The sequence below is a fragment of the Xenopus laevis genome, chromosome 1L (assembly GCF_017654675.1).
Source record: "Xenopus laevis strain J_2021 chromosome 1L, Xenopus_laevis_v10.1, whole genome shotgun sequence".
Classification (NCBI taxonomy): domain Eukaryota; kingdom Metazoa; phylum Chordata; class Amphibia; order Anura; family Pipidae; genus Xenopus; species Xenopus laevis.
Window position 1 is genome coordinate 100,302,844 of NC_054371.1, and position 25,031 is coordinate 100,327,874.

The window sequence follows — 25,031 nt, forward strand, 5'->3', positions numbered from 1 at the left end:
GCAATTTAATTACACTATACACATTATTTGAATCTTGTTTCCTTCAGTCTGGGAAATCCTAATTATAGCAAGCAGGCAGTGGTGTAACTACTCGCCTGTGGGCTCTGGTACAGGATGGGCATCTGGGCCCCCCCCCTGTCGGGCCCTTCCCACATGAATCGCGCACCGAAGTGCTGCTGGCGTGCTGTAAAATCACAACCCAGCCACCAGCTATAACTGTTATCGTGACTCCAGCAGGCCCCAAAGTGGTGTAGGCACAGGTGTAATCGCACGCCACTGGGTGAAGGATTTGCTTCCCATCGTCCCCCAACTCGCACACTTCCCTCTTTTATTATATTTTGCACAATTTGACAAAAGTGCCAAGTATCATCCTGCTGGGCTCCCCGTACTTCCCCACAGAGCTGCCAGGAAGGAAAGAAAAGAGCACATAAATAATGTGTCACTTTAGTCAGTGTACATGACAGGGATGTCCATCCTGCGGGCCTCCAGTTGTTACCGGACTCCAAAACACAGAACTAAAACAACTGAAGTAGTAGGGCCGCAGATTGGACAGGTAGCGAGCAGCCAGTCAGTAGACACAACTGCACTTCCCCGTCCCCTGTCATCTCAGCACCACTCTCAACTAAATGACGATTCTGCTCAGCACCTGATCCGTCTGCTCGTTCTCCATTTGTTCCCTCCACGGCACTGGGATTACTGCTCCTATTCCAGTGTCAGGTGCCTCACTGACTCCAGCCGCCTGCTAAGTGCATTCACACGCTAAATTCTGATTAGACTGACATTTAAATACAAGAAGCCAGTAACGGCAGCAGCAGCAGAAAGTTGTACTTTGTGCCCCACCTCCAGGGTCCATGGATCCTCCCGAAACTGAGTAAATGCACCAGCACATGGGGTCAGCTCATGTTATACTTGGGACAGCAGCCCAAGTGGGTCCCGGGCCCCCCAGTCCGACCCTGGGGGTGCTGGCCCTGGTGCGATTGCACCCCCCGGTACTTCCGCCACTGCAGGCAGAAGCCATTTTGTGGACACTGTTATTAAGGCAAGACTTGCATCATCTCAGAATCTTGTTTGTGCACTAGAATGGGGGACCCGATGTTCATCCCGATGCACTGGTTACACAATTAAACGGTGAAGAGAAAGGGAGAATGTGTGGAGAGCAGTGACATCTAGGAAGTGCTGAATGGAAAGTGAAAGTAATTGTCTGCCCAGCCTCTATGCCTAAGGCAGGCATATTTTCTGCATGCTGTTCAGGTTAGTCAGATGATGCTTCTGCACCTCAAGTTTTAATAGTGTTACAGGTTCTCATCTGGATTGAGATCCGGACTGGGCCATTGCAGAATTTTCACCCCTAACCTTGTGTTTGTGAAGATTGTCTTCCTGAAACATAAACGTTCTAACAAAAATTCAGGTTTTTTTTTACCAGAGCAGGTTGTTTTGCACCATTTTTACCTGTATTGTACACCATACTACTTTTGACAAGGTGCCTAGATCCAGTGGGGTGGGGGATATTGAACACATGCAAGACACTGTTTCATAAGTTTTCATATGGGTAGTCCATGTTAAACAAACTTACACTACTGGTGGGATCCCCAGACTGTACACAGAACTAATTGCCCTTAAGTTAAGGGCACACAATCTTACCTCCACTGATGTGTGTGGCCTGTGTATGCATTTTTTTGGCCACAATCCACCAAGTGTAGTGAACTTGAGTGGATTCAATTTTCTTGTGCTGTGTACAAAACAAGTGGAGAAAAGCAGATCATCCACATCATGTGCTCTAGTTGCCAATTACCCTAGCAACCATACATTGAATTGAATAAGAAACTAGAATATGAATAGGCAAGGGCCAAAATAGAAAAATTAGCAATAAATATACATTTGTAGCCTTACAGAGCATTTGCTCTTTATATGGGACCAGTGACCCCCGTTTGAAAGCTGGGAAGAGTCCAACAAAAAAGGAAAATAATAATAAAAAAAACTATAAAAATAAATAATGAAGACCAATTGAAAAGTTGCTTAGAATTAGCCATTCTATAACCTAGCAAAGGTTAACTGAAAGGTGAAACACTCCTTTAAAGTAGGGATCCACCGAATCCACTATTTGGGATTCGGTCGAATCCCCGAATCCTTGGTGAAAGATTCGGCCGAATACCGAACCCAATCCTAATTTGCATATGCAAATTAGGGTCAGGAAAGGAAAAAAATCTTCTTTTGTGACGAAAAGTCACGTGATTTCCCTACCCACCCCTAATTTACATATGCAAATTAGGATTTGGATTCGGTTAAACCAGGCAGAAGGATTAATCCGAATCCTGCTGAAAAAGGGCAAATCCTGGCCGAATCCTGGATTCGGTGCATCCCTACTTTAAAGCAACTGCTTCTTGTCCCTCTTCATTTCCTGCCCCCCCCTTCCCCTCTGTTCAGTGTTAACACAACGGAGACTGAATTTCATCCTGTGCATTAGATCTTTTTTTAATCTTAAACAAGGACTACTGTTGTCATTATTTTGGTTCTAAAGCCTGTAAAAACATAAAGGGAAAAGTTTAACCAAAAATGGAGACATTGTGAGTAAATGTACTGTACTGTGCACTGGTAAAGCTGTGTTTGCTTCAAATCTTTCATTAACTGGCCATATTTAAGATCCACTTTTTTGGTAAGGTCTTTGTCCACCAACACGACAGGCCAGCTACCAGCTTGATACACAGAGGACATATTGGGAGAGCTTATTAGCCCATGTGTGGCCAGCTATAATTTATAAACTACTGTGAAGCCATTGAACTACCATTCTAGACCAATAGGGCATGTATTGGCTTGAAGATAACAGATAAATTGATTAGAATACAATGGTTTTAGTACACTTATAACATTTTTCTCATATAAAATAGGATTGCTACAGTCAGCAAATACTTAATGTACAGATACTAAACAAACCGGTATAAGTAGCCCTACACAGAGCTCAAAGTGCAATCCGTCATGTTTATTCTCACTTTGCACCCTATCTTCCGAAATGGAGCAGAGACATGTGGCACCTCTATGAATCCAGTGCCGACGGTTGACGGCTTTGTATTTATGAGACACTTTTGGAGGCAGTCAAGTAGGTGTTCTTCTATAGTCACCTACCCTCCTTCTAACTTGCACATCATTTATGCATGAAAATTAGGAAACACTAGAGGGCACAGGCCTGTCGTAGAACAGTAATGTAGAAAGAACCTCAGGGCACACAGGTCTGCATGAAGTTTTCAGTGATTTATTGAAGTGGAGTGCACTCCGCTTCAATAAATCACTGAAAACTTCATGCAGACCTGTGTGCCGTGAGGTTCTTTCTACATTACTGCTTTGGGGGGTTGCCGAGCCTCCACCCACGTGCACCAGGCACATCTTCACTTATCTACAAGGTGGGTGTGCTAATCCACACTACATTGCCTGGATTTGCTGTCGTAGAACAGGACAGAAGTGGTTCCTGAATGAGCTCTAAGGGACATGCTTTTGTACTCATTAGTGTTCTTGCACTTCTTTCCAGGGTCTTTGTAAATGAACCCTATATACTTTTAGGAGGTTATGTAATAGAAGGAACAACATTTGTTAAAGGTCTAATAACCTATATAAGACGCTTTGTAGGTAGCATTTACTGGTCATCTTTTTAAATACAAACACCAGCAAACATTTGTCGCTATGTTTTACTGGACCTGGTCAAATTTTGTGCCTTTACATGTGAGGGATTAATGTATAAAGTCTTTTCAGTTTTATGGCTCTCTAAATGCTATTTGTGTAGGCTTTGTATCTGAAAAGAGAAAGCAAGCAAAAGAGTATTTTTTGTGTGTATGTGTGGTGATCCAGATAGTTTCTTACTGCACAACTGACTTTCTTCTATACAAAATTTACAGTCTAAAATTAGTTGCATCTGCTGAAATAGGGGATTTTTACATTGATGTTGCCCAGTTGTTTTAAACTGACAAGTTTTATTGAGTTCAGTTAAGCCAAGAGCAGGGTATCCGTGGCACACGGAATCCCGTCAGTAATCGTCATACACAATACAACTGATAATAACCATTATTCAAGACAGAGAGAAGAAAGGAGGAGAGAAAAGAAAAGGCGAGGAGAAGGAAAAAAAAAAAAAAAAAAAAAAAAAAGGGGGGGAAGGAAGATCAGAGATACGGGGGGAAGGACATATCATTTGCAGAAAAAATGAGAAACAATATAGTTATAAGGCGGTGGGGTATCTGTACTGGCACAATTGGGGGGGAACTAAACGTGAGAGTCAACTAAAGCCAGTCAGTGTGGTTCGTATCATGAGTGCAGGGCTTGAAAAAGCTGAGGGTCGTTTTCATGGGCCAGCCAAGGAAGCCATATTTTGTCGAAGTCCGCCATATCATTCATCAAGGTATAAGTACGTTTCTCATTAGTGGCTATGCAAATTATCTTAGCCTTAAGAGAACCCAAAGGTAGTCCTGGTTTTTTCCAGTTGGCTGCTATGATAAGTCTTGCTGCTGTTGCCCAGTTGTTTTAAGGTTTACTAGATGGATACAAAAATACCATTAGCTTCTATGTGTCTGCAAAAACAAAAACCAGCAGTATACGAGGAGCCTCCAAAAAGCACAACATGTGTATTGCCCAACATGTACCCACCTTCTTGCACATAATTTATACATGAAAACTATGCAGCACTGGAGGGCACACGCTACAATGAAGCCTATTGGTTACTGAATGAGCTCTAAGGGGCTTGCTTTTGTACTACTTTTGAACTACTGTTCTTGCACTTCTAGGGTAAATGATCCCTATATTTTTTTAGGAGGTTTTGTAATAGAAGGAACAAAATTTGCTACAGGTCTAATAACCTATAGAAGATACTATGTTGTTAGCAGTTACTTGTCGTCTTTTTAAATACAAACACCAACAAAACATGGTCGCTATGTATTACTGCGCCTGGTCAAATTTTGTGCCTTTACGTATGAGGATCTTTAATGAACAATAAATTTATCTCCAATATACTTTAATTAAAAATACGTGTACCGTTTTTATAAGAAACCTGATTGTATGCAGTGAAATTCTCCGTTTATTTATTTGCTCTGACTGCTGCAGATACCAAACTTCAGACTACTCTGCAGGGAAACGATCATACTTTCAAACTGCAGGGGGGAGGGACTTCCCAGAACTCGAGCAGCTTTGTTTGTTTCCCTGTAGAGCAGCCGGCGACTGTGTAGAGATTCGTACCCACAGGCCCAGTGCAGTCTGCATATTCTGATAATTAATCAGTCTAGCTGTATCAGTTTCTGTGGCAGATATTTGACTTGTGCGGTTTTGATAATTTATGATGATCCCTAAGTTTAGCCTCCCAACTGAAGCCCAGACCACACTGAGCATGCGCATGGTCTTGGTCTTGCAAAGATGTTTAACATAGTTACAAGATGATGACCCCCTGCAGCCAACTTTGAAAGCATAAATCATTTGTTTTATTAGGCTTCTGTTGCAGTAAGTTTATGTTTAGTATACAAAATACAACATTTCTAGCAATATTCTATTTTAGACTTTAGTTCCCCTTTAATGTATAAAGTATTTTCACTTTAATGGCTCTTTAAATGCTATTTGTCAGCTTTAGACTTTAAAACGATCTGAAAAAGAGAAACCAAGCAAATTTTGTGTGTGTGTGTAGTGATCCAGATAGTTTCTTATTGCACAACTGATTTCTATATAAATTTACAGTCTAAAATTAGATGATTCTGCTGAAATAGGGGATTTTTACATTGATGTTGCCTAGTTATTTTTAACTTTACAAAAATGTCATTTGCTTTTGTGTCTGCTATAAAAAAAAATCAGCAGTATATGGAAAAACCTCCAAACATCAAATTTTTTTTATTGTCCAAAATTGCTGTAACGCATTTCAAAAGCACACCAGTAAATCAGTACAAAATATGCTTTCTGCACTTATTTTTAATGATGATCTACAGCAGTGCTGTCCAACTTCTGGGCTATGGAGGGCCGGAATTTTTCCGGAGAGCCGATAATGGAAACCAGTGTTAGCCACGACCTGTTTTAGACCACACCCACTTTAAACCACACCAATGTTACCACAAAACCATGTCCACCTTAATAGCACATCAAAAAACCAAATGGTTGGTGCTCACTGCAGGGATATCACTTTTTTCATTCATGTGAAAAAAGTCAAGTCATATTAAGACATACCCTTAAATCCATATACCTCCTCCTCCCCTGTTGATAACACAGTAACCCCAGCACATGATTAAACACCTTAGGGGCCCCTAACAATAATTTTTAAAAACAAACCCCCAGAACAAATACCAGGCTTATGTTTCATAGGCAGGGCACACACAGGGAGCATAGGGAAGACATAGTTTGGCACACCCAGGGAGCACGGGCAAACTGGCAGATTATGGCACACATAGACAGAGTATAGCACACCCAGGGAGCAAGGGGCAGGCAGATCAGGAGACAGGGAAACCCATCAGGACCACTCAAAGATGTACTACATACAGTGACAAATTACTGGTGCCCCATTAGCATTTTGAATAAGGTGTGTACATGTGAACAATGTTGGTAGTTTTACTCTGGGTCTCAGGTGTGAACAGTACAGGGCTTTAGGATGTGAACAATAGAGGTGTCACAGGTGTGAAGAATACAGGGATTACAGTGAACATTTAGGGCTATTCCACACTGGGAGATAGCGACGCGTTTGCGGTCGCGGCGACCGCTTTTCAACGCTTTTCAACAGTCGCCTGAAAATGCCTCGCCAGGCTTTTTCAGGCGACTGTTGAAAAGCGCATCGCCTCGTGTGGTTAGCACAGGCGTTTTTACATAGGCGCCCATACAAAACTGTCGCCTGCGCCGGTCGCGGCGACTGTCGCGGCGCTTTGTCGCCGCGACCGCAAACGCGTCGCTATCTCCCCGTGTGGACTAGCCCTTAAGGTTTAAAGATGCAGGGGTGAGTTAATCTCTGTAGTGATACCTATTAAAGTTTACACATGGTAAACAGACACAACCGGCAGATTTTGATGTGGAGGGCCACACAAGGGGGGGGGGCAGCCGCCAGTTGGACAGCCCTGATCTACAGAATCTAAGGCTTATGTTACGATAAGTTCACACCCAGCCTGTATGTGTAGCAATAGGAATAAATGTGATCCACCTGTAAATTCACACATGATGAATGTCATCAGATATTAATATCAACACTCCTATTAGAGCATGCAGCCCCTTTATTGCCAGTCCACATCTAAAGCCATACTATTCTGTAAAGACTAAAGGGCATTTATTTACCATGTGCCTTGTGCATAGTGCGGTTTTTGGATCCAATCACCATTTTTCCCCCACCGTGCAGCGGCATCGCTTTTCTCCAGAATTTTAATGTATTTGCAGCGGTGTAACAGTGTTCTTACAGTTAGTGGTATTAAATTTACTTTCCCCCAGACATGTAAAATTATTATTACAAATCAGTCCCATGTTTGCAAAAGGAAAGTTGTATATTGATAAACTCATTATAGTATTTTCATGAGACTAGTACAGGACTGGAGACACAGAAGTTAGTCCAGTTGAGAATTCAACTATAAATATGCAAAATAAAAATGAAAAGTACTGAGAATGGCATAAGTCTGTTGATTTAAACTACCGGTAAGAAAAGCAAACCATTTTTGCTGTAAAAAAATCCTTTGTGCTTGTATGCACTATGACCTGAGCAATTTGGTGGAGATAGTGTGGCCAATGTCTGTCAATGTGGAGAAGTAAAGAATTAATATCTCTTAACAACTCTGGCTTGATTAAAAGAATTATGGCAACCTGGTCCTTTTGAGTAAAAAAAACACGTATCCAGGAAAAAAAACAAAAACCTTGGCACTTGCTATACTGTTGAGTCTTGATGTACCTTTTCATACAGCATATACCCAGTTTCCAAGCTGGTTGGAAAGAAAGTATTTCTTTGTTTCTCTGGGCAAGTCAACCTGTATTTGTGAATGGAAACTATATATATTTATATTGAAGCTTAACAAATGTGATACTTTATTGGAGTCTCCAATAAAGTATCACAATTGTTTTTTTTGTTTTTTTTTTATTAACATTTTTTGGTATTTATAACAACATTTCCCAAGCCACCCATGGCAGCGCTTCACCAACGTGAGTATTCCCCGCCCCTCAGGTCACTGGACAGGAACGGGTTAATTCAACCCCCTATAATATCCGCCCTCCACCGCTTCCTCCTTGTCTTTTTCCTGTCCAGGTCACTACAGGATGGCTTACCGAATTTCCAGGGGTAGTAATCTCCCTCTATTCCCTGATGCCTCCCAAATGCTCCCCGGAGGGGATAGCTGAGGAGAAGGACCGTAGGCTGGGTCAACTTTCCACCTGTCTGGTGCACAGCTGAGGCTTGCCGGTGTTTTTGGTGGTAATATGCGGCTTCTAGTTTTACCGCTAGCTTCCGAGCGCATTACAACAGTGGATAATGGCGCAGATGCGTGTCAATTCCCGGAAATGCGTCACAGGAAGTTCCCCTCCCAGAGTCAGAAGACGGACGCGTACGTTGCGTTCCAGTTAGAGGATGTTCTTCCGCCTCACCCTATTTACATGCGACGGTTTAGGTCGCACTGACGTCACACGCGCGTCCCAGATTGAACGAGGAGCGGTGATTTCGGCTGGTGAGCGGATACTGAACGAAAGTTATTTTGCTTCAGGTGCTGTTGCTGATTATTCGTTTTGGATTTTTAGGTTACAGACAAAGATGGATCAGCCCGGCTCTGGGAAGGGAGTGCAGCCTAAAAGTTCTAGGTAAGCCGAAGAATGCTTAGGCTAGTATGGGAGAGAGAGAATTTAGGCTTATGGTGTTTATTTTCCATTTTAGCCTCTCTGCCTCTACGGAAACACAGAAGGGGGAGGGTCAGCAATCAAGAAAACAGTCAGTGACTGAACAATCTTCTGCGGAGCCTCAAGCCCCTCCTTCACCTCAACTAGATGCTTTGGTGTCACTGATAAAACAGGCTGTTGTGCAAGGAATGCAGGAAGCATCATCTTCAGTCAAAAGACCTAAGAGGTCTAGGGAAATGATTTATGAATCATTGTCAGAAATCTCGGAAGATGAATTCTATGATCCAGCGGATGGTCAGTCTGATCTGTCTGAAGAAGGAGAGGTTCTTTCGGAGGAGGAATCGACATTTGATTCTTCTACTGTGGATGGCTTAGTTAAAGCAGTAAGGAAAACACTAAGCTTGACTGAAGAAATACCTAAAAGCTCTTCGGCTGACAAAATGTTTCCGCCAGTAAGGAAACGTTTATCTACTTTTCCAGTCCATGGCTCGATTAAGGAGCTAATTAATTCAGAATGGAAAAAAACAGAAAAAGAGTTGTTATACAAGGGAAGTTTGCAAAGAAATATCCAACGGATGAGGCGAACGCTAAGCTGTGGGATAACCCACCAAAGGTGGATGCAGCAGTAGTACGGTTAGCCCGTAAAACGACTTTACCAGTTGATGACGCAGTAGCATTTAAAGAACCCATGGAGAAACGCATGGAGTTTGATCTAAAAAAGTCTTTTGTCTCGGCAGGGGCATCTTGTAGGTCGGCAGTTGCATTGACATCAACTTCGAGAGCAATGAAAATCTGGGTAAACAATCTCGAGGAAGCTATTTCTACAAATGTAAAAAGGTCGACGTTACGAGAGATGTTGTCGGATATGAAAGTAGCAACTGATTTTGTGGCTGAAGCATCCCTTGATCTTGTTCGTTTGGCAGCTAGGTCCATGTCTCTATCAGTGGCGGCTAGAAGGGCGTTATGGCTAAAACCTTGGCTGGCTGATTCTGCTTCAAAGGCTAATTTGTGTCAGTTGCCTTTTGAAGGGGGCAGACTGTTTGGTGAGAATCTGGATTCTATAATTAAAAGAGTGTCCGGTGGTAAGAGTGTTTTTCTTCCACAAGAGAGAAGATTCAGACGACAAGGGTCAAGAGCAGAATCACCAGGAAATAGAAATTTTCGAGGCTCAAGACAGTACAGACCTGGAAGAACACAGAGTAGACAGTCATCTTGGAGATCCGCAAAAGGAGAGCCACGCCAGGTGCCGAGAAAGACAACTTCTTTTGGTGCCACCGCGTCAGGTAGAACACAATGAGATTTGGCCGGCCCAACCCTGTGGTGTAGGAGCGCGTCTGGCACTCTTCAGAGAGGTTTGGGTCGAGAATATACGGGATTCCTGGGTCCTAGAGGTTATAACAGAAGGTTATCGCTTAGAGTTTTCCAGAATCCCAAAACACAATGTATTTCGGATATCTTCACTTCCAAGAATTCAAGGGGTGGAAGAAATATTTCAAGAATACGTAGATCAGTTGTTAGAGATTGGAGCAGTAGAACCCGTACCTCTAGCACAGCAGCGAAAAGGGTTCTACTCCAAGCTTTTTCTCGTCAAGAAAGCTTCGGGAATGTACAGACCAGTGTTGGATCTTCGACCCTTGAATCGCTTTATTCATTGCCGGAAGTTCAAAATGGAGTCCCTGGCCTCTATAATTGCAGCAATCCCTCCTCAGGCATGGCTAGTAAACCTAGATCTCAAGGATGCTTACTTCCATGTTCCAGTGTACAGGCCGCACAGGAAATATCTCCGGTTTGTATTTCAAGAGCAACACGTGCAGTTCACCTGTCTCCCATTCGGTCTGTCTACCTCCCCAAGGACTTTCTCAAAGGTCTTGGTGACAGTGATAGCCTTCTTGAGAGTGGAGGGAGTAGCAGCCTTTCACTACCTAGACGATATACTTCTGGTATCCAGCTCAGAGGAGGAGGCGATAAGGAGCAGGGACAAAACCGTGGCAGTACTACAACAATTCGGATGGGTGTTGAATTGGCAGAAAAGTCATTTAATTCCGACACAGGAGCTCATTTTTCTGGGGGCCGTTTTAAACACTGTTCAGGGGACAGTGTCTCTGCCAGAACGGAAGATATCTCAGATTATAGATCGAGTGAATTCCTTCCGAAAGTTACCCAGTGTTTCCGTCAGAGACTACATGTCGCTCCTGGGGTTGTTCTCCTCCACCATACAAATGGTGCGTTGGGCGAGGTGGCATATGAGGCCTCTCCAAATATTCTTCCTAAGGTCAGGGGCGGCCAACGCTTCGAATCTCAAGAAACACCTTCATATTCCGGAGCAGGTAATCTTGAGCCTAGATTGGTGGCTAGTTCCAGAAAATTTGTCAAGGGGAATGCCGTTAACAGAGCCGGATTATGTGACAATAACAACAGATGCCTCACAGACAGGTTGGGGAGCAGTGTTGGACGGATCGTCTGCCCAGGGACAATGGGATTTGTCTCTTCTTCCTTCCAATATGTTGGAGCTGAGGGCTATAAGAATGGCCCTGTTGGTGTTCGCAGAAAAAATAGACCACAGATGGGTAAAGATCCGGTCAGACAATGCCACGGCGGTGGCTTACATACGCAAGCAAGGCGGCACCAGAAGTGGACAGCTGATGGAGGAAGTGTCGACAATCATGGCATGGGCAGAAATAAACCTAGAGGGTTTAGTAGCCTTTCATGTGCCAGGCAAATTAAATACGCAAGCAGATTTTCTGAGCAGAAATACTCTAGATCCAGGAGAGTGGTGCCTGAACACCGCTGTGTTCCATACCATAACTCAAAGATTTGGCAGTCCAGAAATAGACCTTATGGCCTCGGATCACAATCACAAGTGCGAAAAAATTTTCTCAAGGTACCCGTCTCGGATATCCAGCGGAGTAGATTCTCTGAATCAGGATTGGAGGCAGATCTTCGGCTATGTTTTTCCACCCTTTCCATTAATCTGGAGAGTGCTAAAGAAGATAGACAAAGAGGGGGCACGAGTAATTGCCATAATTCCATTTTGGCCCAGACGACCCTGGTTCCCTCTCTTGAGACAAATGGCGGTAGGAGCGCCAATGAAATTACCGGCAGTCAAAGACCTTCTGATGCAGGGTCCAGTGCCATTTCAAGATGTCTTCCACCTGTCGCTGATGGCATGGAAACTGAGCGGCAGAGGCTTTCAGATGTAGGTCTGGGGAAGGAGTTGGTGGATTTTTTATTAAAATCCAGGAAACGGTCGACATCGACTCAATACTATCGGGTATGGTCGTGTTTTGCCAAGTTTGCAGAAGATCAAGGGTTTGACCCTAGGACTCCTTGTGCAACAGCAGTAGTGCAGTTTCTGTTTGCTGGTTATCAAAGAAAACTCAGCGTTAGTACCCTAAGAGGACAAGTGTCCGCTCTGTCAGCATTGACGTGCAGGTCTTGGGCAGAAGAACCTCTGGTGATACGTCTATTCAATGCCCTCAAGAGAGAGTGTCCAACGAAACGGTTGAGAGTACCTCCATGGGATTTGCCTTTGGTTCTTAATGTCTTAGCAACAGCTCCTTTTGAACCTTTGGAAGTGCCTCAGACTGGCATGCTACGTTGAAAGTCCTATTCCTCGTGGCAATAACTTCTGCATGTAGAGTGGGCGAGATTCAGTCTCTCTCGGCGAGAGAACCCGATACGGTCATCTTTACTGATAAAGTTGTGTTAAGGCCAGCGTTTGAATTTCTACCGAAGGTGGTGTCCAAATTTCACCTAGACTTAGAAATAACTTTGCCCTCATTTGTCCGAATCCCAAAACTAAGCAAGAACGTCAATGGCATACATTGGACTTAGTAAGAGCTATTTCGCACTATCTGGATCGGACACAGTCATGGAGGAAGACAGAAAGACTTTTTGTCATACCGAAGGGCCCAAGGAGAGGTTTTGCTCCTTCAAAGACAACCATTAGTCATTGGATTGTTGGCTGCATAGTGTTAGCCTATCACAAGGCAGGCAGAGAGGTACCAAAGAACCTAAAGGCTCATTCCACCAGAGCTCTGGCTGCCTCCTGGGCGGCAGAAGCCAGGGCTCCGCCTGATGCAATTTGTAAGGCTGCGAGATGGTCTTCCTTACATACCTTTATTAAACATTATAAATTAAATGTCTTTCTCTCCCAAGATGCCAGATTTGGGAGAAAGGTGTTGCAAGCTGTATTGCATTCACAATAAAATATATAAGCAGTATTTGTGTCCCTCCCTTCTTTTTTGGCTTTGGGAATTCTCACGTTGGTGAAGCGCTGCCATGGGTGGCTTGGGAAATAGAGAAATTTTATCTACTCACCGTAATTTCTATTTCCAAGTCACCTTCCATGGCAGCATTCACCAACTTCCCTCCCTTTCTTAGAGCTTGGATACATAGACAAGGAGGAAGCGGTGGAGGGCGGATATTATAGGGGGTTGAATTAACCCGTTCCTGTCCAGTGACCTGAGGGGCGGGGAATACTCACGTTGGTGAATGCTGCCATGGAAGGTGACTTGGAAATAGAAATTACGGTGAGTAGATAAAATTTCTCTATTTCTGTATAGAGGAAGAAAGGAAAAAAGAAGATGAGAGTAGGGGAGAGAGGGAGGGGGGAGGGATGGAGTACTGGCTTACGCGGCTATTCTGCATGAATAGGTGAGCAAGTGTTCACTGTGTCGTGAAAGCAAGCTGTTGCCCGCCTAATCAGGCGGTCCACATGACAGTTCTTTCGTATAGCTGTATGCGTTCCACTTCTTGTTTTATTTCTTTAGCTGTAGGGAGTGTGGGCTTCTTCCAGTGTCTTGCTAATAAACTTCTGCTAGCTAGTAGTAGTTGAATGGTTGCCCTTTTTTCGTTTTTGTCCATTCTCTGCGTAAAGTGACCCAATAAGGCCATTTCTGGTGATAGTATATGGGCTATTCCCGTGATTTCTGTAATAAGTCGGTTAACTGTGGTCCAGTATGTTTGAGCCATAGGGCAATCCCACCACACGTGTAGCAGGGTTCCTACTCCCGTTAGGCATCTCCAGCAGGTATTCGGTACCCAGGGGAAGGCCTTATGTATTTTTTCCGGGGTCATGTACCAACGGTACATTATTTTAGCGGTCAGTTCATGGTGGTTGAGCGCCCTAGAGAATTTGGATGTCTGCTTGAACAGATATTCCCACCTCTCCGTATCTATTGATATGTTCAAGTCCCTTTCCCATGCTGCTTTAGCCGACAATGGTTGGCCTGTGAGGGATTGCACCAGTATGTTATAAATGGTAGAGGTACCTTTCTTGGTCCTCCTGGTGTTCCAACACTTAAGTTCGAAACTGGTTGGTTGATGTACACTCAGCCATTTGTTTGCTCTTAAGTAGTGCTGTAGCCGAAGGAATGTATACAGTTGGGCGTTCGGTAGTCCATATTGCGTTGTCAAGTTGGAAAAGAGTTTTAAACCATTGTGGTCATAGAGGTCCCCAATCTTTGTGATGCCATGGTGAAGCCACGGCTGTAAGTACAGATCTGGTATCACCTCGCTGAGAATGGATATGGGCGCCAGCATCGAAAGCGGATTGCTCAGGTGCCGGTTGGTCTTAACCGTATACCAAGTTGTCAATGTGGCTTTAAGTGGTAGAGGCGAGTGTTCCAAACTTGAGTAATGGTGCTTTCCAAAGGTCCAAATGTGGGACAGGCCAGTATGACCAAAGAGAGATTTATAGAGCCAATGTTCCATGTCCACCCACTTTTTTGACCCTTGAGGTAAGTGCCAGTCAGCCAATTGGTCTAAGATAGTGGCCCTATAATAGGCCTGCAGATTCGGGCAAGCTAATCCAGCTTTTCTTTTGCTGGTAAACATTACTGAACGTGGGATCCTCGGCTTCCGATGATTCCAAACAAAGGACATTAACAGTCTTTGTAATTGTTGAAAAAATGCATTGTACAATGGGATGGGCAAAACCCTAAATTTGTACAGAATCTTGGGTACTATAAGCATTTTAATTGCATTCAACCGTCCCAACCAAGAGACATAAGTCGTCTTCCATGTATTGAGGGTCATCAGAGTGTCTTTCAGCATGGGAGCGAAATTATGCTTATAAAGCTGCGCTGGGTCAGCCGATATTTCCACACCCAAGTAGTGAATCGCATTGGAACACCAATCCAAGTCGTAGCGATGCTTCAGTTTGTCAATGTCCAGCCCAGGCATAAGTATGGGCAATGCTTGGGTCTTAACAACATTGAGTTTATAATAAGTCAACTTGCCAAAATGACCAATCAAGTCAAACAATTCCTGCAACGCAATATCAGGGTTAGTTAACAATAATGCAATATCATCCGCAAACAATAGGACCTTATGGTCTTGAGGGCCTATCTTTACCCCCTGAATGTTTTGAGAATTCCTTATGGCTTGGGCCAGTGGTTCAATACTTAAAATATAGATGAGAGGCGACAGCGGGCAACCCTGTCTAGTACCGTTTGTCAAGGGGAAGGCTCGAGATAAGAAACCATTGACATTCACCTGAGCTGTTGGGCCAGAGTAAAGGGCCATGATAGCCTTGGAGAATAAACTAGGAACACCAAAACCTTCCAAGACTAGCTTCAAGTAGGTCCAATTCACGCGGTCGAACGCCTTTTCAGCGTCTAATGCCAATAATATGGAGGGAATCTTTTGCTCATGTATGCGGTGGATCATATTAATAAGCCGTCTAGTGTTGTCGTACAACTGACGACCCTTAACGAAGCCCGTCTGATCTGTATTTATCAAATGAGGCAAAGCCGTCTGCAGGCGTTTTGCTAGTATGGATGCGTAAATCTTAAGGTCACTATTCAGTAGTGATATAGGGCGATAATTCGCACATTTGGTGTTGTCTGTGCAGCATTCAGGGCCCTAGTAAGGTATGGGGCGAGAGTTGCAGCAAAGGACTTATAATACCTGTTAGTAAAGCCATCTGGGCCCGGAGCTTTATTTTGTGGTAAATTTTTTATCTCTTGTAGGACTTCCTCCATTCTAAGGGGCCCCGATAAAGTGGAAATATCAGAGGCTTGAAGGCAAGGTAGATGTAATGATAGTATCACAATTGTTAAGCTTCAGGGGAGTCCCGTGAGTGTCTATTCCTGTAGATAGAGAGAGAGAGAGAGAGAGAGAGAGAGAGATACACACACACACACTACGAGTGGAACGCACACCTTATATCAGTAATATATCCTGGGTGCTAGTCAAAACAGGGTAAAATAAAAAATGCAGCAGCGACAGCACTCCAAGGGATTTCAACAAGATAATAGTGGTGAAGCAAAAAGGTTTATTAATATCCAACGTTCCAGTTCCTAGTTGGAACTTTCATCAGGGAATGTGGCTTTCCCATTTGACGTAGTTGGCCAGCTTAAATATATTGCAATATATGGACAAACAATCCCTGTTTTGTGGAAAGGGTAAGGCATTTTTCAGTAGCAGTATGCACAAAATGTCTCTGTCTTAAATATATTGATAATGGGTTGAGTGCAGAGGACCTCTTGTATTTGTCTATGTATTTTGTGATCACAGCCTCATTGCACCCCCGCCTAATGTTTTTAAAAATAAGTGGTGAGCACAACTTTCCCTTGTTTGTTTTTATATATATATATATATATATATATATATATATATATATATATATATATATATATATATATATATATATATATATATACCAAAAATACTGTACAAACACCGCACTCACAGGACTTTATACAGGTGCAAAAAAGATCTATTTATTTTTTACGACGTTTCGGCTTCTATTACTGAAGCCTTTCTCAAGTGGTGTGCACAGTGCAAACAACAAACAGTATTTAAACACAGAAATGGCGCCAAGACCCATCCCGTGACGTCATAGCCTCATGTGGGCGTCACTAGGTGAAGGTGTATAAACATAGCATAATGAAAACTCTTTCCCCCTATGAGGGAGTGCTTATAGTGTCTAGGAAAAAACAGTTCAGTGGTTTTATACACGATTGCCTCCAAATGTGCTGAGGATCGTGTGCAACATAGTGCTGAAGGAAACCTTCTCCGTGACCCTGGTGCGCTAAGAACTGATCATCACTTACCCCAGAGACCCGTGAGTAGCAGAAGGAATCCGCCCTGTGTCGCCTTACTTGCGAGGAGGCGCCATCCACAGACGCGGCCAGACACCCCATCCCGCCACTTACAAGACCCGCCAGGTTTCCTGCTGCCGGTGCACCCCAAACTCCCGTAGTGTCTCCATATTAGGATCCGCCTCCTTTCAAAATGGAGGGCGGGGCCTTCACGCACCATCTGGGGGCCCTGTAATCGATGTACAGGATGCTCCATTCACTGTAACTGCTTGCCCCGCCTGTGTCAATTGAGTCACACCAGGGAGTTAAAGTAAAGTAGAGAATAAACCCCACTCCGCTTATCCCCCATTGTATGAACATTCCAGTAGGCAGTTGGGCTCAATCGCAGTATAGTGTTGATTCAAATATAAGTCATCTGCACTCTCTGAGACCTGGGAGGGGAGCGGTGGTGGTGCACCCGGTTACTGGCTCTGTGGGATTAGTGTCTACTAAACGATCATTGGCTCTGCGGGGTGTCAAGCTGCTGGACGTGTCTTCCCTGCCTCAGGCCTGTCAGTCAGAACTGCTACTCATTTGGTGTCTCTATGGGGTCAGAACATGTCAACGATGTCCTGGAGCTCATGTGATCAGAACTCTGTGAAAATAAAAACAAAGCAACATTGTATTGTCAGCTTTCTTGGTCATAATGTTACATTATTATCATTCTTATCTCTAAATGTATCCACTTATTGGAAAACACTAGACCATACATTGATACTAAGCGGATCTGTTGTTATCAGCAACAGTAACAAACCTAATACATAGTATATTTAAAGCGTTGGTATGTTCAGCGAAATAGTCTATAAAACATCTTAACCCAATCCCCAAGTCTAATAGAAGGGGGACATGGGAAGAGTCTCATTCAATCCTCTTGGGGCTAGAGTGTCCAAAGTAAAGATCCACATACTCTCCCTTTGTAGTAACAGGGATCTCCTGCTACTACAAAGGGAGAGTATGTGGATCTTTACTTTGGAAACTCTAGCTCCAAGAGAAGCCGAAATGTCGTAAAAAAATAAATAGATCTTTTTTGCACCTGTATAAAGTCCTGTGAGTGCGGTTTTTGTACAGTATTTTTGGTCTACATAATCTTTGATTACTGCACCCAGGCAGCTGTTTTTTCATGCATGAGTGCTCCAGTTTTGTGAGAATATATATATATATATATATATATATATATACATACATACATACATACATACATACATACATACATACATACATACATACATACATACATACATACATACATACAGTGGTGTGAAAAACTATTTGCCCCCTTCCTGATTTCTTATTCTTTTGCATGTTTGATGATCAGAAACATTTTGTGTGACAAACACGTTTAACTATTAGTCAAAGATAACACAAGTAAACACAAAATGCAATTTTTAAATGAGGGTTTTTATTATTTAGGGAGAAAAGAAATTCAAACCTGTGTGAAAAAGTAATTGCCCCCTGAACCTAATAACTGGTTGGGCCACCCTTAGCAGCAATAACTGCAATCAAGCGTTTGCGATAACTTGCAACGAGTCTTTTACAGCGCTCTGGAGAAATTTTGGCCCACTCATCTTTGCAGAATTGTTGTAATTCAGCTTTATTTGAGGGTTTTCTAGCATGAACCGCCTTTTTAAGGTCATGCCACAACATCTCAATAGGATTCAGGTCAGGACTTTGACTAGGCCACTCCAAAGTCTTCATTTTGTTTTTCTTCAGCCATTCAGAGGTGGATGTGCTGGTGTGTTTTGGGTCATTGTCCTGCTGAAGCACCCAAGATCGCTTCAGCTTGAGTTGACGAACAGATGGCCGGACATTCTCCTTCAGGATTTTTTGGTAGACAGTAGAATTCATGGTTCCATCTATCACAGCAAGTCTTCCAGGTCCTGAAGCAGCAAAACAACCCCAGACCATCACACTACCACCACCATATTTTACTGTTGGTATGATGTTCTTTTTCTGAAATGCTGTGTTACTTTTACGCCAGATGTAACGGGGCGCGCACCTTCCAAAAAGTTCAACTTTTGTCTCGTCGGTCCACAAGGTATTTTCCCAAAAGTCTTGGCAATCATTGAGATGTTTTTTAGCAAAATTGAGACGAGCCTTAATGTTCTTTTTGCTTAAAAGTGGTTTGCGCCTTGGAAATCTGCCATGCAGGCCGTTTTTGCCCAGTCTCTTTCTTATGGTGGAGTCGTGAACACTGACCTTAATTGAGGCAAGTGAGGCCTGCAGTTCTTTAGATGTTGTCCTGGGGTCTTTTGTGGCCTCTCGGATGAGTTGTCTCTGCGCTCTTGGGGTAATTTTGGTCGGCCGGCCACTCCTGGGAAGGTTCACCACTGTTCCATGTTTTTGCCATTTGTGGATAATGGCTCTCACTGTGGTTCGCTGGAGTCCCAAAGCTTTAGAAATGGCTTTATAACCTTTGAAATTGAACTCAGGTGTGATAAACCACAGTTAAGTTATTTTTTAACAAGGGGGGCAATCACTTTTTCACACAGGCCCATGTAGATTTGGAGTTTTTTTTTCTCCCTTAATAACGTAAACCTTCATTTAAAAACTGCATTTTGTGTTCAATTATGTTATCTTTGACTAATAGTTAACGGTTTTTGATGAGCAGAAACATTTAAGTGTGACAATATATATATATATATATATATATTTATGCATACGGCCCTACCTGTCAGTGCAGGACGACTGGGGTTAAGTTCTCCTCTCTGGAGGCAGGACAAACAATTAATGAATTCTGAAGCTCCTCCTCTTCCTGTGTCTCCTTCCATCCTCAGTTTTTTGTTTGTCCTGCTCGGAGGTGGACACCTACTACATCCTCTTCGCATTTTTTTTATATTTTTATATTTTATTTTTCATTTTTTTTTTTGGTTTATTTAGTGTGCTCTTATCTGACTTGAGCCCCCTTCTATGGTTGTGTGCTTTGTCAGTGTATTGAGCCCTGCTACACATATCTTCACAGGTGAGCCCCCTTTTTTTATTGTGTGCTCCTTTATTATTAGGCATGTTTAGAGCCCTACTGTATTGTGTGCTCCGCTTCTAGCGTTTACTAGTGTGAGCCCCATCCTCAATTATGGGATAGGTGCGCTCCACTAAATGCTGAGACGCCAGTCTTTCCCTTGTGGAATTAATCAGGATGGCCAGCGGTTATTCCCCTGGCATCCTTACAGCCATTGCACAAGGAAGCGCTACTGCAGTCTCTCTGCTGTTTGAAAGCCGCATTCTACCTGTGCAGAGAGGCGCCAGATACGCGTCCTGCCCCTACGTCACTTCCGCCCGCACTGATCAGTTGAAAGGCGCGCCAATACGGCAGCGCATTCTAGTGACGTCATCGGGGAGCGCTAGTAAGCGAGACACGCGGCTGCAGCCCTCTGTCCTCACGCTTACTAATAAGGAGTCGCAGGCAGGCGGATTAGATAAGTATTTCTCTGACTATTATTGGGAACAGCACTTTCACAAAGCCAGTGGTCTAACTGATATTATGGCTCATTCAAAGGAACTGTTTGACCTCATTGAGGATTTCTCTGAGGGCCCCAAGAGACCCATTAAGGCAACCAGAAAGAGGGGTAAAAGAAAGGAAGCAATTAATGCTTCACCCTCTCCTCCTATTTTGCACAAGATGACTAAATCTCCACAGTCTCCTCAGTCAGATATTGAGTTACAACAGCCTATGCCTCTATCAACCATTGCTATGGTTCATGCCAGTCAGGAGCCTCCTTCCCCTCCTCATTTTTCACCTGGCCCGTCCAGCCCAGCTCATACTTCTCAATCTATACCACAAGATTTGTCTCCATCTTCAAATGCTAATAATCAGCAATTCACTCAATTTTTTGGTTGGTTACAGTCTCACATACAATCATCTGTGCAACAGGCAGTTACTAATCAGGTACATAATCCTACTCGGACCAAGTCCAAGTCTAAAGCACCAGTGCCTATCGTTTCTGATTCTTCAGACTCAGAATCTTATGAGGGTTCAGATTCTGAACATGATGTTACCAACTCTACTGATTCAGATTCTTCTGCATCAAATGAGGCCGTCTCTACTAAACAACCTGACGATATCAGATTACTCCTCAAGTATCTATGCGATACTTTAGAGATCAAAGAGACTCCCTTACCAGTGTCTAAAGTAGATAAAGTGCTCGGTAACAAACTCAAAAAAACCAGAGTTTTTCCCACTAGCAAATCCGTCACACAAATCATATCTGACGAATGGTCAGAACCAGACAAAAGACATACTGTCCCACAAAAGTTTCTCTCTAAATATCCGATTTCGGATGAACACAAATACTTTGGGGACAAATCACCTAGAGTTGATTCGGCCATAGTACGCCTGTCCAGAAATACTACACTACCATCTGAGGATGCCGGATCCTTCCGGGATCCCATGGATAAAAAGATTGAATCAGCTCTACGGAGGGACTTTATTCATTCCGCTGCAGCTTTACGCCCTGCTTCTGCTTCTCTCAGCGTAGCACGCACCGCAAAATTTTGGTGCCAAGAACTTAAAAAGTCTCCACTGTCTAAACATTCTGACACTTTGGCAACTTTAGATAAACTCTCTCTGGCCCTCTCATTCCTCAGTGATGCTTCACTGGAAATCACTAAACTGGCTTCTAGAGCTTCAGCAGCATCTATAACAGCTCGACGTGCTCTTTGGTTAAGACAATGGTCTGGGGATTCCGCTTCCAAACACAAATTGGTATCCTTGAAGTTTGAAGGAACTCAATTGTTCGGTCCAGAACTCAAACAAATTATCGCTGATGTGACTGGCGGAAAAGGGGCATTCCTCCCTCAAGGTAAGAGACCACACAAGACTATCCACAAGCGCAACTACCATCATAGATCCTGGGGCTCTTACTCCAGGCAATCCAACCGGGGTAGACCTAGTTCCAATACCACCAATAAAAAATTCAGGCCATGGCAATCACAACAGAAGAATACCAGGAAGGGGGGTCCGCCCAAGAATCAGGACTCCTGACTCATGCGGAGTCGAGTCTTTCAAGGTGGGTGGCAGGCTGCAACAGTTCGCAACCATCTGGCAGACCTCCATTTCCGATCCTTGGGTCCTCAATATTATTTCGTCAGGTCTAAAAATATTCTTCACCAAATTCCCACCAGCCTCCCGATTTGTACCCTCAAAACAACCTTCAGACCCTATCAAGGCAGCAGCCACCATCTCCATTCTTCGAGATCTTCAGGAGAAAAGAGTAATAACGTTGGTGCCTCCTACGGAGCACTTCCAAGGTTTTTATTCAAACCTCTTCTTGGTACCAAAGAAGGATGGTGGTTTCCGTCCTGTACTGAACTTGCATCCACTCAACAAGTCGGTCAAGTACCAAAGGTTCAAAATGGAGACAGTTCGCTCCATAACAGCATCCATTCCAACAGGCGCATTCATGACGAAAGTAGACCTGAAAGATGCGTACTTACACATTTCCATACACCCAGGTCACCACAAATACCTCAGATTCTTCCTAAACCAGCAACACTTCCAGTTCCAAGCAATGCCCTTCGGCTTAACCTCTGCGCCAAGAGTATTTACAAAAGTCCTAGGAGCACTGGTGGCAGTAATTCGCTCATTGGGGATACACATTTATCCATATTTGGACGACATCCTCATTTTTGCGGAGTCCAATCAAAGAGCTCATCTGGCTACACAACTTTGCATTCAACATCTGACACAGCATGGCTGGATAATAAATTATCAAAAAAGTATTCTCACTCCGACTCAAATTCTCCCGTTCTTAGGCTTCGTGGTCAATTCCAACCTTCAAAGCCTTTTCCTCCCAGGGGAGAAGATTCATCATATTCAGTCAGTGATACGGTCACTACGGACAAGAGCGGCAACGGCTTTCGCCATACTTCAACTACTAGGTCTCATGGCATCAACCATAGACGCAGTTCCATTCGCAAAGTTCCACATGCGACCATTGCAAAGAGCATTTCTTCGTCAGTGGAACAAGGATCATCAGGATCTTTCTCAGACACTGTCACTATCCAAGACGGTATTATCCAGTCTCCACTGGTGGTCCGAGGAACCCAATCTCTCCAGGGGCAAGCCCTGGCATCTACCAGCTCCGGTGGTTATATCCACGGATGCCAGCCTCAAGGGCTGGGGAGCGGCTTGGCAACACCGTTCTTGTCAGGGACTGTGGAACCTACAGGAGCAGAAACTCCACATAAACATTCTGGAAATCAGGGCAATCTTCAATGCCCTCCTCCATTGGTCACAACTGCTACAAAACACCCATGTCCGAATTCAATCGGACAACAGTACCGCTGTAGCGTACCTCAACAAGCAAGGGGTACAAGGAGCGCTGCAGCAATGTCAGAGATATCCAAGATCATCACCTGGGCCGAAACACATTCTGCCACCATAACAGCCATTTACATCCCGGGTCTTCAAAATTGGCAGGCGGACTATCTCAGCCGCAACACATTGGACCCGGGCGAATGGCGGCTCAAGACCTCAGTATTCCGACTAATCGTCAGCAAATGGGGAACCCCCTGCGTGGATGTCATGGCATCCAGGCACAATTGCCAAGTACCAAGATTCTTCTCCAGGATCAGGGACCCACTGGCGGAGGCTGTAGACGGGTTGGCTACTCCTTGGGTCTTCAAGATGGGTTATGCCTTTCCACCATTGCCGATGTTACAGCGGACACTCATGAAGATTCGTCAGGAAGGCCTTCCGGTAATACTGGTGGCACCGCACTGGCCAGCTCGCTGTTGGTTCGCGGAGGTGGTAGCAATGCTAACAGATCATCCTTTTCGATTACCAGTCACACCAGACCTACTGACACAAGGTCCAGCCTGGTATCCGGATGTCCACAGACTGAGTTTAACGGCTTTTCTCTTGAATCCAGTATCTGGAGCCAGAAGGGATTTCCGCAACCCGTCATAGATACGTTGCTTTCAGCAAGGCGACCAACTACTGCCAAAGCTTATCACAGAATCTGGCGTATATTCATCTCGTGGTGTGTGAATCAGAAGTTAGTTTGGAGGAATTGTCAATCTCCTCACATTCTACAGTTTCTACAGGAAGGCTTCAATAAACAGTTAAGCATTCCATCACTCAAGGTGCAAACTTCGGCTCTAGCGGCACTCTTTCAACATCAATGGGCTCTACTTCCAGAGGTGAAATTGTTCTTTCAAGGTCTATACCGTCTCAAACCACCTACGAAAACACCTATTCCTCCTTGGGATTTGAATTTAGTTTTGGAGGCGCTTAGATCCCCTCCTTTTGAACCTATTGATTCTGTGGAAGTTAAATTTTTGACTCTCAAAACAGTTTTTCTTCTAGCGGTGGCTTCCGCCAGGAGAGTATCTGAATTGGCTTCCTTGTCGTGCAAATCTCCATGGCTCAAGTTTCATCCAGACAAAGCAGTTCTTCGTCCAAACTCAGCCTTCTTACCTAAGATGGTTTCAGCCTTTCATGTCAACCAGGACATTGTTATTCCGGCCTTCCATGTTAAGGATTCTGATCAGTCAGATGAGTTCACACATCCTTTGGATCCGGTCCGGGCCCTTAAAACTTATGTCCAGAGATCTCAGCCTCTTAGACATTCAGATGTACTGTTCATCCTCTTCGGGGGTCATAATGCTGGTTCCCCTGCTTCGAAACGGACCATAGCTAGATGGATTGTAGACACCATTTCTCTAGCTTATACTCAGGCAGGAATGCCCCCCCCTATTCAGTTGAGGGCACATTCCACTAGAAAGGTCAGTACTTCATGGGCCTTCTTTCATGATGCTTCATTAGAAACAATTTGCGAGGCGGCCACTTGGGCCTCACCTCACACTTTTTCCAAGTTCTATAAGTTTTGATTTGTTTAACGCAAGCCAATCAGAGTTTGGCAGGAAGGTGCTACAAGCAGCTGTAGCACGTAGTTAGCTTCCTATAGTTAAAAATTTCAGTATTTTGTTACACGTTTTCAAGTTTTTTTCTACCCTACCCTTCTTTTAGGATGGCTTTGGGACATCCCCAGTCGTCCTGCACTGACAGGTAGGGCCGTATGCATAAAAGGAGATTTACTTACCTGGTAAAGCTCTTTTGCATAGGCCCGTACTGTCAGTGCAGCATCCCGCCCTTTTTTGGTGTGGGTGTCGGTTGCTGCCGCTCCTTGGCTAGTTAGGGAGTTA

At 44.0% G+C, this 25,031-nt stretch overlaps 1 protein-coding gene across 1 annotated transcript in view; it reads left to right on the forward strand.

Moving 5' to 3' along the window:
• mfsd12.L (major facilitator superfamily domain containing 12 L homeolog) overlaps nt 1–25,031 on the forward strand; it is an 87,371-nt gene that overhangs the window by 6,115 nt on the left and 56,225 nt on the right.